Below are 17,538 nucleotides of genomic sequence, written 5' to 3'. Positions count from 1 at the left end.
TAAGTTTTGAATGTTCAAGGTATCCAGGCATCCAGGCATTTTGGTATCTGGCAATCTGAGAGTTGAGTCCATTCTGGGTTTTATTATAGCTATCCCAACAATGATGCTTAGAGGGTTGAGGAATGAAGAAGCCAGCCCAACTGTAGGTTTGAGTCCATTATTCCAAAACATGGAAATGGTATAATAAAGCCTGAACTACCATTGTGTTGTAGGGAAGTACTTTCATTTTTGTTACTAATATATCTTCAAAGTAAATATTCCTTTGTAAAAGTTAAGTGGTTAAATGGAACTGAGGCACTATTCAGTAGGCACTAATAGTAGGGGGAAGGGAATATATTAGGAAGTGGGATCAAACTGATAGTATCAGAGAAGAGCCACCTAATACTTCAGGGATGCCTCTAGAACAGGAATGCCTTTTAGGGGAAGATATAACATTGCTATCCTTCATTTGAAAAAGTGAACCCACAGCCACCTGACACACATTCTCATTCACACATATTAAAATATATATTTTATGTGGTTTATCATATACCTTATAATTCCATACTTATATGTTAATATATTTAAATACACAGTGATATATTTACATATAAATACATGGTTATATATTTATTGAGAATTTATATCTAACACATAATATATAATTACATATCTGTAATTAGTATTTTCACATATTGTGTTTATGTTTTATATTTATTTATATATATTCACTTATGATCTTTGTGAATGTTAACTTCTTTCCCCTCTTTCGCCAAAATAGAACCTGAAGTTACTTGAGGACAGGTATGGTTTTAATTTTTATTTTGTATCTTTTTTGCCAATCACAGTTTTTGGCACACAATCTTTATTGAATTGAACTGAACTTGAATCCTTGAGAGGTTGAGAGAGCCCATCAGATTATTTTCGTTTTTTATCTTTGTATTTCCAGTAATTAGTATAGTATCTAGCACATAGTGGGTACTTAATCAGTGCTTGTTGATTGATTGATTGATTAATAATAGTGCATGGATGGTTTATTATTCCCCATCTTTAAAGATATTAAGGATTATCTTTTTTTCAAGTGTGAGTGGGACTAGCTGAGATCTCTTGCAGGTGGAATTCTATAATTTTGTAATGTTTATAAAGTTTTGCTGCTCTCTGATAACTATATAGAAACATTGTATTAAAGTATAGTTATGTTGAATATTGCTATCACAGATCCATACTGTGAATTTTAACTCCCAGGAGAAACATAGAAAAATGTTTGGATTTTTTGCTCATTTGTTTGGTTTTTTTAAATAAAAAGGTAAAAATATTGAAAGGTAGTTTAAATTCTGAGGTTTTGGATTATGCAGCTGTTATTGTGTGCCATCATCTATCATTTCTAAGGCCAAAATTTACTACTGAGTGTTAATCTGTTTCCAGATTATGTGCCAGTATTATTACTGGCTCTAATGAATGCAAATTTTAAAATGTATGGGGGAATTTGCAAATCGAATCAATAGGACCTGAAATAAAAAAAGGAATAAGAAGAATGCTGTGCATTTATTTCTACTAAGCTAGATATTAAAGATATATACTTTTAATACATAGCAATTACAAAAATGCAAATACTTCTCTACAACACCATGATAATTCAGTTTCCATTATAATACTTCCATGTCTGTGGATAGTGAACTCAGGCACCAAGTACTGTATAATAGCAGGATGAGTCTTTGTCTCAGTTACTGTTGGGTTACCTCCCTTACTCTTGAATCCAGACATCTGTAAAATCTAGAATGGTCTCATTTCTCAGATTGCCAGACACCAAGATTCCTGGACACCTTGAACTTTAAAAACGCATTATGATGTAGCTTTCAGTTTAGTTATATTATAAGAAGAATTGTTGAAGGAGCTATGGATGTTGAGATTGTAGGAGAAAAAAAAAAAACATGTTTGTGAGGAATGGGGAGAGAAGAAGGGATGGAAGGGGAAAGAAGAGGATAACTGCATCCAAATATTTGAAAGGATGGAAGGATTGTATTTGTTCTGCTTGGCCACAGAGGGAAAAATGAGAAGCAATGGGTTGAAGTCACAAATTGGTGTTTGATGTCAGGAAAACTTATCTAACCATTAGAATCATCCTAAAGAATAATGAGCTGACTCAGTGGGTAATGAGTTCCCTTTTGCTGAAGATTTTAAATCCCCAAGTTTGAGTTATAAATGTTGTAGAAGGATCCTTTTTTCAAGTATGTGGGACTAGCTGGCCACTGAGATCTCTTGTAGGTGAATTCTGTGATTTTGTAATATTTATAAACTTTTGCTGCTCTCTGATAACTATATGCTTTTGAAAATACAAATGAATATTTGTTCAAGAAAGAATGCCATCACACTGGATTTTTAGAGAACTATTGAATTGCTAATTAATTTATGTAATTATGAATTAAGGTAGGCATACCCAGTTCTTTGAGTATGTGCCTGGAAAGACCATGATGGCAGTGGGGAGTAATGCTTCAATCACACTTTAATAAGGCACAGAGAATGTAAAGATTGCAAAAAGCAAATTAAAAAAAAAGCAGGTGGAGGGATACAGGAGGAGGAATGGGCACAAGGCAGAGAAGGCAGGCAGGAAGCATAGGGAAGAGGATGTGGAGGGGGAGAGGTTCAGAGAATCATTCATATAATCATGGATTAGAATTGGGAGCACTAATAGATGGACCCAGATGGGGATGGAAGAGTAATGGGACTTGGGCTGCACAATAGTTTGATGTTTTACTTTTATAGGGTTTTAATGGAGAACAGATTATGTATGTCATCTTGGAATCATTTCATTTATATATCCAAGTCATCTCACTTAGCTCTTTTCAGTAAAACAATGATTTAAGACAATTCCAACAGATCTGGGATAGAAAATGTCAAAGGCATTCAGAGAGAGAACTATGGAAACTGTATTTTCATAATATTTTCACCTTTTTATCTGTTTTCTTGCTTTTTTTTCTCTTTTGTTCTAATTTTCCTTTCACAATATGACTAATATGGAAATATATTTTAAATGACTATACATTTAATCCATATCAGATTGCTTGCTGTCTTGGGGAGGAGAAAGCTCAAAGAGGAAGAGAGGGGGAAAAATTAGGAACTCAAAATCTTATAAAAATGAATGTCAAAATTGCCTATAAAACTTTAAAGTCCACATTATTGCAAAACTATCAGCACCATTAGGGGTTTTGCTGGTCTTACTGCAGATATCTGGACCTCATCAGAGATTTGTATATCTTAGGACCAAAAGGTACTGACAATAAACAATAGATGGCTTCCCCTGATTTATCACATAGTTTAAGTATGTGAATTTTGGTTTATAAATTATACTCTTTGCAATTTATGTTCCTTTGATCTTTGGGACAATCTATACGTGACTTCTAGGTTCCTCTTTGTAATCTTTATTGTTGGTCAGTCCTTTTAGTTCTTTCCCATTCTCCATGACCACTTGTCAAACTTTCTTCTTGTTGTTACTTAGAACTATTAGATAGAGCAGTGGGTAGAGTGCTGGCTTGGAATCAGGAAGACTCATCTTCCTGAATTCAAACCTGACCTCAGAATAAATATGTTACTCTGCACAAGTCACATAATTTTCTCTACCTCTATCTCCTCATCGGTAAAATGAGCTAGAGAAAGAAATGTCAAAGCACTCTGTATCTTTGCCAAAAAATCTCCAAATGGGGTCACAAAGAGTCAGGTATTATTGAAAAATGACTGAAAGTTGATACTTTATACTGATTATTTATAAACTTACTATACCGACTAAATGGTGAGAAGGTGGTCAGGTGGACCGGAACAAGATTCAGTTTTAACACAGCAATCAACTCACAAATCACTTCAAGCACATTTAAAAGTCAGGAACTTCTCATTCTTGATTGGATTTCTAATGGAATCTGAGAGACAATTCTGTAAGGGGAAAAATCCTTGGGCTTTTTCCACTCTGAGGTCAATGTATGACCCTTGTCAGGAAGCTTACAAGGTCCTTTTGTCTCATGGTTTGTTCTTTAGATAAAGTAGATTATACATTATGACTTTCAAAAAGGAAAGGAAAGTGAGCCATAGAGAATCTTCAATTCTGAATTGAGAGATTTTCAGCTTTAGCTTTCCAGAACTATCTGGTATGTCAACAAGATAAAGGGAAAAAATGAGATAAAGAAATCTAAGAACCACATCAGAAGGTTATAGAAAATGGCAGCAATGCATTGCTGAGCTTTAAAGTAAGATAAATAATTCTGATAGGCAAACCAATTAGAGTTTATATTCAGCTTTCCAAGATGACTGTGAGAAATGGATTTGCTCAAGATGGCTTATCCAAGATTCTGAGTCATTGCTCTTGATATTTCAGCCCATCTTGCTGATCTGATTATACCAATAGTGAGATCTTAGACTTTAGTAGCTTTACAGAGTAGTAAGACATTCAGGAGTGGAAGCACAGAATTTCAGATTTTGAAGGAACTCCAAAGGCCATCTAGTTCATATCTGACTTCTACAACATACCCCAATAAACCATTATCCAGTCTTTCCTTGAAGACTTTCAATGGGAGGAGGTAGCAGCTACTTTCTGAAATAACTCGTTCTACCTTTGGATTATTAGTAGGTTTCCATGACATTAAGCCTAAACTTGCCTCCTGCAACTCTTACCCATTGCTACTAGTTTATCCCCTAGGTACTAAGCAGAATTGATTTAATCTCTCTTCCAAGGTACAGTACTTTAAAACTTTGGCAGTAGACATAGTAGCTGTGTTTTCTTCTCCAGGTTATAAAGACCCATTTTTTTCTAATGGAAAGTTGAAATACCACGTTAATTTATCCCCTTTTAACTCTCTTGTAGGTATTCTCCTATTTATCAATGCCTTACCAAAAACATGGTGCTCAAGATGTAGACTAACAAGAGTCAAGTCTGGTAGGACTATCACTCCTGGTCTTGAACATTATCGAAAAAAAAATAACTGTAACAGACCTTTTTATTGTAACAAATAACCTGAAACAAAATGGGTACCCATCAATTGGGGAATGACTGAAAAATTATGATATATAAATATAATGGAATATCATTATAACAAAAGAAATGATGGAGATGATAAAGTTATGAAAGGAATGGATGCAGAGAAACCTGGGAGGACTTTTACTAACTGCCACAGGGCAATGTGAGGACCAGGAAAACAATTTATCAATGACTACAATATCTTTTTTTTTTTTTTTTTCTGAGACAATTGGGTTTAAGTGAGTTGCCCAGGGTCGCACAGCTAGGAGGTGTTAAGTGTCTGAGGCCAGGTTTGAACCCAGGTCCTTCTGACTTCAGGGCTGGTGCTCTATCCATTGCACCACCTAGTTGCTCCTCAATGACTACAATATCAAGGAAAACAATAATGCAAGAATTAAGAACCATGATCAATGAAACAACCAATCAGGACTCCCAAAGGATATTGTTTCCATGATTTCTTGGCAAACTGGTGGCAGTCTAAAGATATAGAATAAGACTTACATTTTCAGATTTAGCCAATAAGTAGATTTGTTTTGAATGCTTATACAAATGTAACCTGGTGTTTTGATGGGGATACTCAAGCAAATGCCCACTATAATCTACTAGCTGGTGACATTTTGGATCTGGGACTTCTGGGATGGCTCTGTGGGGATTTCTTAGAGAAAAACACAAAAAAAGGGATAACTTCAGAAATCTGCGCAAAGGAGGAGGTCCCAATTATATAACATTTTAAGTACTAGTGCATTCTGGGAAGGGTAACCAGCTGCTGAAGCATCTCCATGGCAATGCAGGGTCACCTTTACATATTTAAAAGCTATTTTTAAAATATTTTCAAGGGGATAAAGAGTTGAGGAGGAACTAGGAATATTGATAGGAATCCTTTAACAAAAAAAGATGGAAAAGAAAGAACAACAAGAAATCATTAAAATCAGATCACTTCAAAAATCATTAAAAATTGTTAAAATCATCAAAAATATCCAGAAAAGAGTGAAATGGGCAAAATCATTTAAAAAATATTCAAAACAGAACAGAAGAAAAACCAGAAGTAGACAGAGAATAAATAGGGAATATTAAAACTGCCATGTTAAATTTGAATTATTTTTAAAAACTATCTCTCCCAAGATAAGTGTGTATGTGTGTATATGAAAGAAATTCTTGGTTTTATACGTAGTCTTCTTTTTCTGTTCTTTATATAAGAAAATGTTGTTTTTTTGCTGATATTGATCAAGTTCATAATTATAAAAAGAAAAAAAATTTTCTATTCCCAGAAGCTTTCCCAAAAAGCTCAATTTAATTCTAATTATTATAGTAATTCTCTATCACTAAGTGCAATTCTTTGTATCTATGTGGAGAGAGTTGATCAAAGGAGCTGATGAATTTATAAGGAAGTGAGCTCATTGTTCAACCCTTTAACTATATCTTCCAGTGGAGAGTATGAACATGTTCCTTGGGGGCTCACATCCCTTTATCACAGAGCTCTTTGATCAATGCTCCTATACCAAATGAGTGCTCAATTAATGTTGATTTCATGGAATTAAACATATACAAGACATGAGTCTAATATGAAAAGTAGAAACTTGTAGGTATTAATATTATTACTACATGTACAAGTTTCCATGTTTTCTTTTCTAATGTCCTGTTACTCCCCTTCCTTTGTTGTTGTTGTTATTTGACCTTTATTTTCTAAAAAGAACAATGATATCTCTGGTGATATCTTCCTGACTTGTGTGTGAATTGGCTTTAAGCAAGACAGAGTTACATAAAGTCATCAATCTCACTCTCTCTTCCAGAGTCACTGGTATTCAATGGCAGGATAAAAGTCAAAACAACTGGCATTGGCCCAGGATGCAGTGGATGACCTTGGCTCCAGTGAAATCTAAGTTTTAAATGTTCCACAGCACCTGCTTCAGCTGATTTCATGGCCTTTGGAACAAATTGTTTTTATTTGCCCATTCTGCTGGGGGACATCTTCATATAATTAGGTAGACTTCCTTATAATTCACCAATACGTTTGAGACCTGTCAATTATCCTCAACCTGGTTTAGCCTGTCTGTTGAGATGGGATATGGCTACTCCACATGCTACAGCTTCTTCAAGCCACGGATGAAAGGTAGGTGAAAGATGGACACCAAAGGTGGATGAGAAGCCTTCCATTGCCTTTTTCCTTTAAATCACCCCTCAAGTCAGCACCTCAAGGCTGCTCAACATACATTTGTCTAACTGATTTCTAGCCCCCTTTTTCTATTAACCATTTTATTTATTTGTTTGTTTGTTTATTCATTCATTCATTCATTTATTTATTTTTCCTACTAACCATTTCTTAGCACAAAAAAGGTCATAATAATGAAGGCAAGATTTTCTGAGTGAAACTTCTATATTTCTACTATCATGAAAAAAAGATGCTTTTTATGCAAAGAACTTTCACAATTGAATTAAGTTCATGATTTCATATGCTGATCTTACTTAAGAGTTTGTGGACTAAAAGAACCTCAGCAACTTTGATTTGAAACATATAAGTGACAATAAAATAAGATTAGAGACTCATAATTTTGGATTTGAAGTTTGTCATTCAGTGAACAAACATTTATTAAATGCCTGCAGTGTGCCAGTCATCATGCTAAGTGCTGAGAATATAAAAGTTCACAAGTCACTCCAGTTAAATAAAACAGACAAAAGCAGTTTGATATGAAAACTAGAACTTTACATATTATGCAATGGACAGTGAAGCCTGAGAAAGGTCACGCAAGTGGAGAGGAAAATGAAATACATAATTTCTCTGCTTAAAGCAATAGAATATATCTTCAAAAAAGAATAAAAACAAAATAAGTGGGTTACAGTCAAGATCTGAGTTTAAGTCCTGCCTTTAGTATTTACTAGTTTTGTGGTCTAAAAGCAAGTCACTTAACTTCTCAAAGTTCTGGGAAGCTACAGAGAAACTCAATATCAATTAAGGAATTTTCCATATGACAATTTTCTTCATCTTCTGCTCCACAAAAAAAAAAAATATTTGTGAACACTCTTTATAGCCACTTCTCCAGTAGACTAGAAGCACACTGAGAGCAAGGATTGATGTGTATGTGTATTTGCCTTTCTTTGCATTTCCAATGCTTACACCATTTCTTGTACATAGTAGATGCTTAATAAATTCTTGTCTTTACTGATGGCAACTGGTTGTGAGATGGAGGTGTTATTAGTCTTATTGTATTGTTGAAGGGACTGAGGCCCCAAAAAAGTCAAATAGAAGCTAGATTTCTTGAGGGCATTGACTAGTTCATGTTGCTTTTGAATACCCAGCACCTAACATAGTGACTTGGACATAGGAGAAACTTACAAATAAGTATTGGACGAAAATGATTTGTCCATAGTCACACAACTGCTAAGTATTAGAAGCAGAACTCAAAATCAGATCTTCTTGTTCTAAGTACAAGGTTCTTTTAGATATATCTAGATGTCTGACCCAATGAGAGATCACAGGATTATTGATCTAATATTGAAACCAAGGGTGTGTTGGAACCTGCAAACTGATTATTAAATCTTCAATGTGAATATTTATAACTTAAAACTTAACAAATTTTGTAAATAAGGACTTGATTTATTGTTTTGTTGATTTCTAGACTTAAGAAAGTGATGAAGAAGATGTTCATAGTACAGATTAACCTTAAAAGTATCCTGCACACATTTTCCATGGAACAAGCCATTTGGTAAAGAGTAGCACAAAACCAACCAGGGAGTCAGCTGTCATTTACTAGCACACTTTTGGAATTGATTTTATTATTTTTTTTAATTTTAATAGTATTTTATTTTTCCAAATACATGAAAAAAATAGTTTTCAACATTCATTTTTGTAAAACTTTGTGTTCTAAATTTTTCTCCTTCCATTCCTGAACCTCCCCCTCTCCAAGACAGCAAGCAATCTGATACAGGTTAAATATGTGCAATCCTTTTAAACATATTTCCATATCTGTCATGTTGTGCAAGAAAAAATCAGACCAAGATGAAAAAAAAACCATGAGAAATAAAAAAACAAACAGTGAAAATACCATTTCCATCCACATTCTGTCTATATAGTTTTCTCTTTTGATGTGATTGGCATTTTCCAACCCAAGTCTTTTGGAAATGCCTTCAATCACCACATTGATGAGAATACCCAAGCCCATTACAATTGATTATCACATAATCTTGTTACAGTGTACAATATTTTCCTGGCTCTGCTCACTTCACTCAGCATCAATTCAGGTAAGTGTTTCCAGGCTTTTCTGAAATTAGCTTGTTCATCATTTCTTATGGAACAATAATATTCCATTATATTCATATACCACAACTTATTCAACCATTCTCCAATTGATGAGCATCCACTCAATTGGAATCAACTTTAGAAATCATATGATCTAAACTTCTTAAGTTAGAGATAAAGATATCATGTTCTAGAGAAATTGTGACTTATCAAAAGTCACACAGCAAATAAGTGGCAAACCCAACATTTGCACCAAGTTCATTCTTTTCACTGGATCTCAGTATCTTCATTGCTCTTTCAATCCAATGGAGGTTAGAGATATGATCAGGGAAAGATAAGACTTAGGGGATTCATATAATTTTGCCATTTATTAAAGACAAAAACAAATTTGCATACTGAGATGGATGTTTGTTTACTTTTACATAAAGAATTAAATCCTTGGATCAAAAAGCAGAACCCTACAATATGTTGCCTACAAGAAACACACTTAAAGCAGGGAGATACATACAGAGTAAAGGTAAAAGGTTGGAACAGAGCCTATTATGCTTCAGGTAAAGCCAAAAAAGCAGGGGTAGCTATCCTTATCTCAGATCAAGCAAAAGCAGAAGTAGATCTCGTTAAAAAAGATAAGGAAGGAAACTATATCCTGCTGAAAGGTAGCATAAATAATGAAGCCATATCAATACTAAACATATATGCACCAAGTGGTATAGCATCTAACTTTCTAAAGGAAAAGTTAAGAGAACTGCAAGAAGAAATAGACAGTAAAACTATAATAGTGGGAGATCTCAACCTTGCACTCTCAGATTTAGACAAATCAAACCACAAAACAAACAAGAAAGAAATTAAAAAAGTAAATAGAACATTAGAAAAACTAGGTATGATAGACCTTTGGAGAAAACTGAATGGCAATAGGAAGGAATATACTTTCTTCTCAGCAGTTCATGGATCCTATACAAAAATTGACCATATATTAGGACATAAAGATCTCAAAATTAAATGTAGGAAGGCAGAAATAATAAATGCCTTCTTCTCAGATCACAATGCAATAAAAGCTACATTCAGTAAAAAGTTAGGGGTAAATAGACCAAAAAGTAATTGGAAACTGAATAATCTCATCTTAAAGAATGACTGGGTGAAAGAGCAAATTATAGAAACAATTAACAATTTCACCCAAGATAATGATAATGATGAGACATCATATCAAAATCTTTGGGATGCAGCTAAAGCAGTAATAAGGGGAAATTTTATATCTTTAGAGGCTTATTTGAAGAAAATTGAGAAAGAGAAGATTAACGAATTGGGCTTACAACTTAAAAGGCTAGAAAAAGACCAAATTATAAACCCCCAACCAAAAATTAAACTCGAAATACAAAAATTAAAAGGAGAAATCAATAAAATTGAAAGTAAAAAAACTATTGAATTAATAAATAAAACCAAGAGTTGGTTTTATGAAAAAGCCAATAAAATAGATAAACCTTTGGTAAATTTGATCAAAAAAAAGAAAGAGGAAAATCAAATTGATAGTCTTACAAATGAAAAGGGGGATCTTTCCACCAATGAAGAGGAAATTAGAGAAATAATAAGGAGTTACTTTGCCCAACTTTATGCCAATAAATTTGATAACTTAAGTGAAATGGATGACTTTCTCCAAAAATATAGGCTCCCTAGATTAACAGAGGAGGAGATAAATTGCTTAAATAGTCCCATTTCAGAAAAAGAAATAGAACAAGCTATTAATCAACTCCCCAGGAAAAAATCCCCAGGGCCAGATGGATTCACATGTGAATTCTACCAAACATTTAAAGAACAATTAGCCCCAATGTTATATAAATTATTTGAAAAAATAGGGGATGAAGGAGTCCTACCAAACTCCTTTTATGACACAGACATGGTACTGATACCTAAACCTGGTAGATCGAAAACTGAGAAAGAAAATTATAGACCAATCTCCTTAATGAATATTGATGCTAAAATCTTAAATAAGATATTAGCAAAAAGACTTCAGAAAATCATCTCCAAGATAATACACTATGATCAAGTAGGATTTATTCCAGGAATGCAGGGCTGGTTTAATATTAGGAAAACTATTAATATAATTGACCATATTAATAATCAAATTAATAAGAACCATATGATCATCTCAATAGATGCAGAAAAAGCATTTGACAAAATCCAACATCCATTCCTACTAAAAACTCTTGAGAGTATAGGAATAAATGGATTATTCCTTAGAATAATCAGGAGTATATATTTAAGACCGTCAGTAAGCATAATATGCAATAGAAATAAACTGCAACCTTTCCCAGTAAGATCAGGAGTGAAACAAGGTTGCCCACTATCACCATTACTATTCAATATAGTACTAGAAACGCTAGCCTCGGCAATAAGAGCCGAGAAAGAGATTCAAGGAATTAGAGTAGGAAATGAGGAAATTAAACTATCACTTTTTGCAGATGACATGATGGTATACTTAGAGAACCCCAAAGACTCTGCTAAAAAGCTACTCGAAATAATTCAAAATTTCAGCAAAGTGGCAGGATACAAAATAAATCCACATAAATCCTCGGCATTTTTATATATCACTAACAAAATGCAACAGCAAGAGATACAAAGAGAAATTCCATTCCAAACAAATGTTGAGAGTATAAAATATTTGGGAATCCATCTACCAAAGAAAAGTCAGGAATTATATGAGAAAAATTACAAAACACTTGCCACAAAAATAAAATCAGATTTAAATAATTGGAAAGACATTCAGTGCTCTTGGATAGGCCGAGCGAATATAATAAAGATGACAATACTCCCCAAACTAATCTATTTATTTAGTGCTATACCAATCAGACTCCCAAGAAACTATTTTAATGACCTAGAAAAAATAACAACAAAATTCATATGGAAGAATAAAAGGTCAAGAATTGCAAGGGAACTAATGAAAAAAAACTCAGAGGAAGGTGGTCTAAGCTATATTATATAGCAGCAGTCACCAAAACCATTTGGTATTGGCTAAGAAATAGACCGGTAGATCAGTGGAACAGATTAGATACAAAGGACAAAAAAGGGTACATCTATAGCAATCTAATCTTTGACAAACCCAAAGATTCCAACATTAGGGATAAAAATTCATTATTCGGAAAAAACTGTTGGGAAAACTGGAAATTAGTATGGCAGAAATTAGATATAGATCCACACTTAACACCATATACCAAGATAAGATCAAAATGGGTCCATGATTTAGGCATAAAGAGGGAGATAATAAATAGATTAGAGGAACAGAGGATAATCTACCTCTCAGACTTGTGGAGGAGGAAGGAATTTATGACCAGAGGAGAACTAGAGATCATTATTGATCACAAAATAGAAGATTTTGATTACATCAAACTAAAAAGTTTCTGTACAAATAATACTAATGCAAACAAGATTAGAAGGGAAGTAACAAATTGGGAACATATTTTTAAAAACAAAGGTTCTGACAAAGGTCTCATTTCCAAAATATATAGAGAACTGACCCTAATTTATAAGAAACTTAACCATTCTCCAATTGATAAATGGTCAAAGGATATGAACAGACAATTCTCAGAGGAAGAAATTGAAACTATATCCACTCACATGAAAGAGTGTTCCAAATCACTACTGATCAGAGAAATGCAAATTAAGACCACTCTGAGATACCACTACACACCTGTCAGATTGGCTAAGATGACAGGAACAAATAATGACAAATGTTGGAGGGGATGTGGGGAAATTGGGACACTAATACATTGCTGGTGGAGTTGTGAAAGAATCCAGCCATTCTGGAGAGCAATCTGGAATTATGCCCAAAAAGTTATCAAACTGTGCATACCCTTTGACCCAGCAGCGCTACTACTGGGATTATATCCCAAAGAAATACTAAAGAGCGGAAAGAGACATATATGTGCCAAAATGTTTGTGGCAGCTCTTTTTGTTGTAGCTAGAAACTGGAAGATGAATGGATGTCCATCAGTTGGAGAATGGTTGGGTAAATTGTGGTATATGAAGGTTATGGAATATTATTGCTCGGTAAGAAATGACCAGCAGGAGGAATATAGAGAGGCCTGGAGAGACTTAAATCAACTGATGCTGAGTGAAATGAGCAGAACCAGAAGATCACTGTACACTTCAACAACAATACTGTATGAGGATGTATTCTGATGGAAGTGGAAATCTTCAACATAAAGAAGATCCAACTCACTTCCAGTTGATCAATGATGGACAGAGGTAGCTACACCCAGAGAAGAAACACTGGGAGGGGAATGAAAATTGTTAGCACTAATATCTGTCTGCCCAGGTTGCATGTACCTTCGGATTCTAATGTTTATTGTGCAACAAGAAAATGATATTCGCACACATGTATTGTACCTAGACTATATTGTAACACATGTAAAATGTATGGTATTGCCTGTCGTCGGGGGGAGGGAATAGAGGGAGGGGGGGTAATTTGGAAAAATGAATACAAAAATAAAAAAAAATAAAAAATAAAAAAAAAAAGAATTAAATCTTAGCAGAATATTTTATATCTTTTACTGTTGCCAAATTTTTCACAACCCCCACATTCAATTAAATAATCCCATATGGAGTTGAAAAAACACAGTTTAAAAAAACTTTGGGTTTTTTATATATAAAATGGGATAAACCATGGTACCAATTTTGTAGGATTGGATTATTATTATCAAAGGATATAACATACATAAAATACTTTGTAAAGCAAAAAAACCACTATATGACTGCTAGCTAATGTTCTTACAACAGTCCTCCCAAGCTCTGCTGGCAGAGAAGCAGAGCTCCTGTCAGAATATAAGATCCTTAAGAATAGGGACTACTTTATTCTTTGTATATAAAGCCCTAGTGCCTGGCAAGTTCTTCCTTGTGTGATCCCATTTCTTATTTTTCTGAACATGGTGAAAAATGCATCTGAGTAAACTTTTAGGTAACAAAGAAGGAAGATTTGTGTCAACCTGTATAAAAGGCATTATGATATGATGGAAAGAATGCTGACCTTGGAATGGGAAATTGTGGTTCTGTGTCCTGGCTCTTCCATTCTCTTGTTTACACAAATCTTCCTTCTTTGTTACCTAAATAACAAGGGGGTTATGTCATTGGATTCAATAGAACATCTCTGAAAGTAAGGTATAAGAAAACTGGAAACGTAGGAAGCAACTAAGTTATGAAAGACTTTGAATGCCAAGCAAAGAGCTTTTTGTTTGATACTGGAGATGATAGGAAACCACTAGAGTTTATTGAGTAGGGGGATTGACATGATCAGACATGCACTTGAGGAAAATCACTTTAGTAGCTGAGTGTGGGATGGATTGGAATGGGGAAAGACTTGAGGTAAGAATACACAAAAGGGTATTGTAATAGCCCAGGTGTGAGTTGATGAAGGCCCACACTAAAACAGTAGCAGTTTCAGAGGAGAGAAGGGGGTGTATTTGAAATATTTCAAAATGGTGAAATCAACAGGCCTTGGCAATAGGTTGGATATAGGAGGATAAGAGATAGTGAGGAATCCAGGATGACTCTTTAAGTTTCAAGCTTGTAAGACTGGGAGGCTGGTGTTGTTCATTATAATTATAGGGAAAGTAGGATTGGAGGAGGATTTAGAGGGAAAGATAGTGATTTCAGTTGTGGACATATTGGCTTTAGCATGATTGCTAGACATTCAGTTTGAGATACCTGAAAGGAAGGTAGAAAAATGAGACTGGAGATAAGCCTGGGACATAGTAAGTGTTTAATAAATGTTTATTGACATATTGGTTTATATTTCTTCCAGTCCCTAGCACGATACTCAGCACAAAAGAGAAGCTTAATAAATGTTTATTTGTGTTATATTGTGTTTTATTATCTTCTAACTAGAAATTTTTGTTCTAAAAATAGCAAATAAATTCCTTCCATATCATTATTATTATTATTATTATCTTCTAACTTGAAATGTTTTTGTTGTTTTAGAAAAATAGGAAATAAATTCTATCCATATCAAATTATATAATTCATGCAAAACACTTTATTTGTTAGGGAAGTGGGAAGACAGCTAGGTAGTACCATTGAGAGAGTGGAATCAAGAAAACTCATCATTTGAGTTCAAATATGACTTCAGACACTTATTAGCTGTGTGACCTTAGATAAGTCAATTTACCCTGTTTGCCTCAGTTTCCTTACCTGTGAAATGAGCTGGAGAAGAAAATGCCTAGCCACTCTTTTGTCTTTGCCAAGAAAACTCCAAAAGGAAACATGAAGAGTAGGACACAACTGAAATGCCAGACCAAAAGCAAAAAAAAAGGTAGTTGGGGGAGACAGAAAAATGAAGATAGGTTTTGGAATAAAAGACTGAGGGATACTACCTAATTCATTGTAGATACCTTCTAAAAATGGATTGATTGATATCACTTTATTTCTCCATGGCGCCCTCTCAAACAGCTATCTTCAAATATTGAAGAACTATATCAATGAGGGACTTAGATTTGGTTTACTAGGTCTCAGAAGGCAAAGTCAGATCATTAGGTGGAAGGACAAATGTTAGCTTGTTGTCAGAAAAATCTTCCTAATAAGCAGACTTGTCCAAAAGGGAAATGGAGATAGAGAATGAAAGATCACTTGGGGGGTGGAGCCAAGATGATGAAGAGGACAAATTTTTTTTTGTTTGTTTTTTTCCTGAGCTCTCCTACTACTCTCACACTAATTACAAAAGTCAGCCTCTGAAATAATGCTGGACTGGCAGAATCCATGAATATTGGGATAGATAGTTTCTATAGTGAAAGAGAAGAACAGATTTCAAACCCTGAGGAGACTAAAAGCAGATTGTCTCCAGATGAATCCCCAAAGGGTGATATAACCTGATCCCCCACCACACAAGGCTCTCCTAGAAGAAATTAAAAAGGATCTTAAAAGAGAGAAGAAAAATGAGGAAAGGAAAGGAAAACATTGCAAGAAGTTAGACCAAAATAACTCATTTAAAAACTCAATTGAACAAATACAAAAAGAAGTAAAAAAAAAAAAAGTAAATGAAGAAAATACTTCATTAAAAATCAGAACTGAACAAATGGAAATGAATGACTTGATGAGACATCAAGAATCAGTCAAGCAAAACCAAAAAAAAAAAAAAAATGAAAAAATAGAAAAAATGTTAAACACTTACTTGGGAAAACAACAGAACTGGAAAATAGATCTAGGAGAGATAATCTAAGGATTATTGGACTCCCTGAAAACCATGATGGGAAAAAAAGAGGCTAGATACTATTTTTCAAGAAATCATCAAAGAGAACTGCTTTGATGTCATAAAACCAGAAGGTTAAATAGCCATTGAAAGAATTCATTGAACACCTCTGAAAGAGACCCCAAAATTAAAACTCCAAGGAATACTGTGGCTAAATTTCAGAACTATCAAACCAAGGAAAAAATATTACAAGCAGCCAGAAAAAGCAATTCAAATACCTTTCAAGGAGACACAATAAGTATTACTCAGGATCTAGCAGCTTCCACAATGAAGGCTCGAAGGGCCTGGAATCTGATATTCCAAAAGACAAAGGAACTTGGAATGTAGTCAAGAATGAATTATCCCACTAAACTGAGCATTTTTTTCTAGGGAAAAAGATGGGCATTCAATGAAATAGGTGAATTTCATTTATTTCTGATGAAAAAAACAGAGCCAAACAAAAAAAGTTGACCTCCAAATACAGACTCAAGAGAAGCATAAAAAGGCAAAAAGAACTCTTGAGAATTGTATTTATGTTATGGGTATGCATAGAGAGTGCATGTATAATTTGATTATATTGTTATAATATAAAAAAGGAACTAGAGGTGGAAAGGGGATTGCACCAGAAAAGGGGAAAAGTAGAGGTAAAAAGAGAGAAATTATATCTCACAAGGAGGCAAAGGAAACCTATTGTATTTGAGGAAAAGAAGGGAAGGGGATGAAGATTATGTGAATCTTACTCTTATCAGATATGGCTCAAAGAGAAAATATTAGACATATTTGGTTTACAGAGAAACTCCTCTTACCTTATTGAAAAGTGGGAGGGAAAAAGTGAAAAGGAAAGGTATAAGCTAAATAGAAGGGAATACAGAAATAGTAGCAAAAAGGTATAAGGAAGGGGGAGAGACTCTAAAGGGGGAGGGATTCTTAAGGGGGAGGGCTGCTTGAGGCTCATATGAAGTGCCCATAAGTGGGATGGGGGTAAGGGGAAAAGAAAAGAGAAAAGCATAATCTGGGGATAATAAAATGGCAGGAAATACAGAATTAGCGATTTTAACCATAAATGTGAATGGGGTGAACTCTCCCATAAAGTGGAGGCGGATAACAGACTTA

General features: G+C 34.3%; 1 long non-coding RNA gene across 1 annotated transcript in view; it reads left to right on the top strand.

Moving 5' to 3' along the window:
- LOC141541216 (uncharacterized) overlaps positions 1 to 7,122 on the top strand; it is a 132,260-nt gene extending 125,138 nt beyond the window's left edge. The window contains exon 3 of the long non-coding RNA XR_012481693.1: positions 6,772 to 7,122. This is a non-coding gene — a long non-coding RNA (uncharacterized LOC141541216). The remainder of the gene's footprint in view (positions 1 to 6,771) is intronic.
- Positions 7,123 to 17,538: the final 10,416 nt, after the last annotated feature.

The sequence above is a fragment of the Sminthopsis crassicaudata genome, chromosome 4, assembly GCF_048593235.1.
Source record: "Sminthopsis crassicaudata isolate SCR6 chromosome 4, ASM4859323v1, whole genome shotgun sequence".
NCBI lineage: Eukaryota > Metazoa > Chordata > Mammalia > Dasyuromorphia > Dasyuridae > Sminthopsis > Sminthopsis crassicaudata.
The sequence above is the reverse complement of the archived record's forward strand: the minus strand, read 5'-3'. Positions and strand labels throughout refer to the sequence as shown.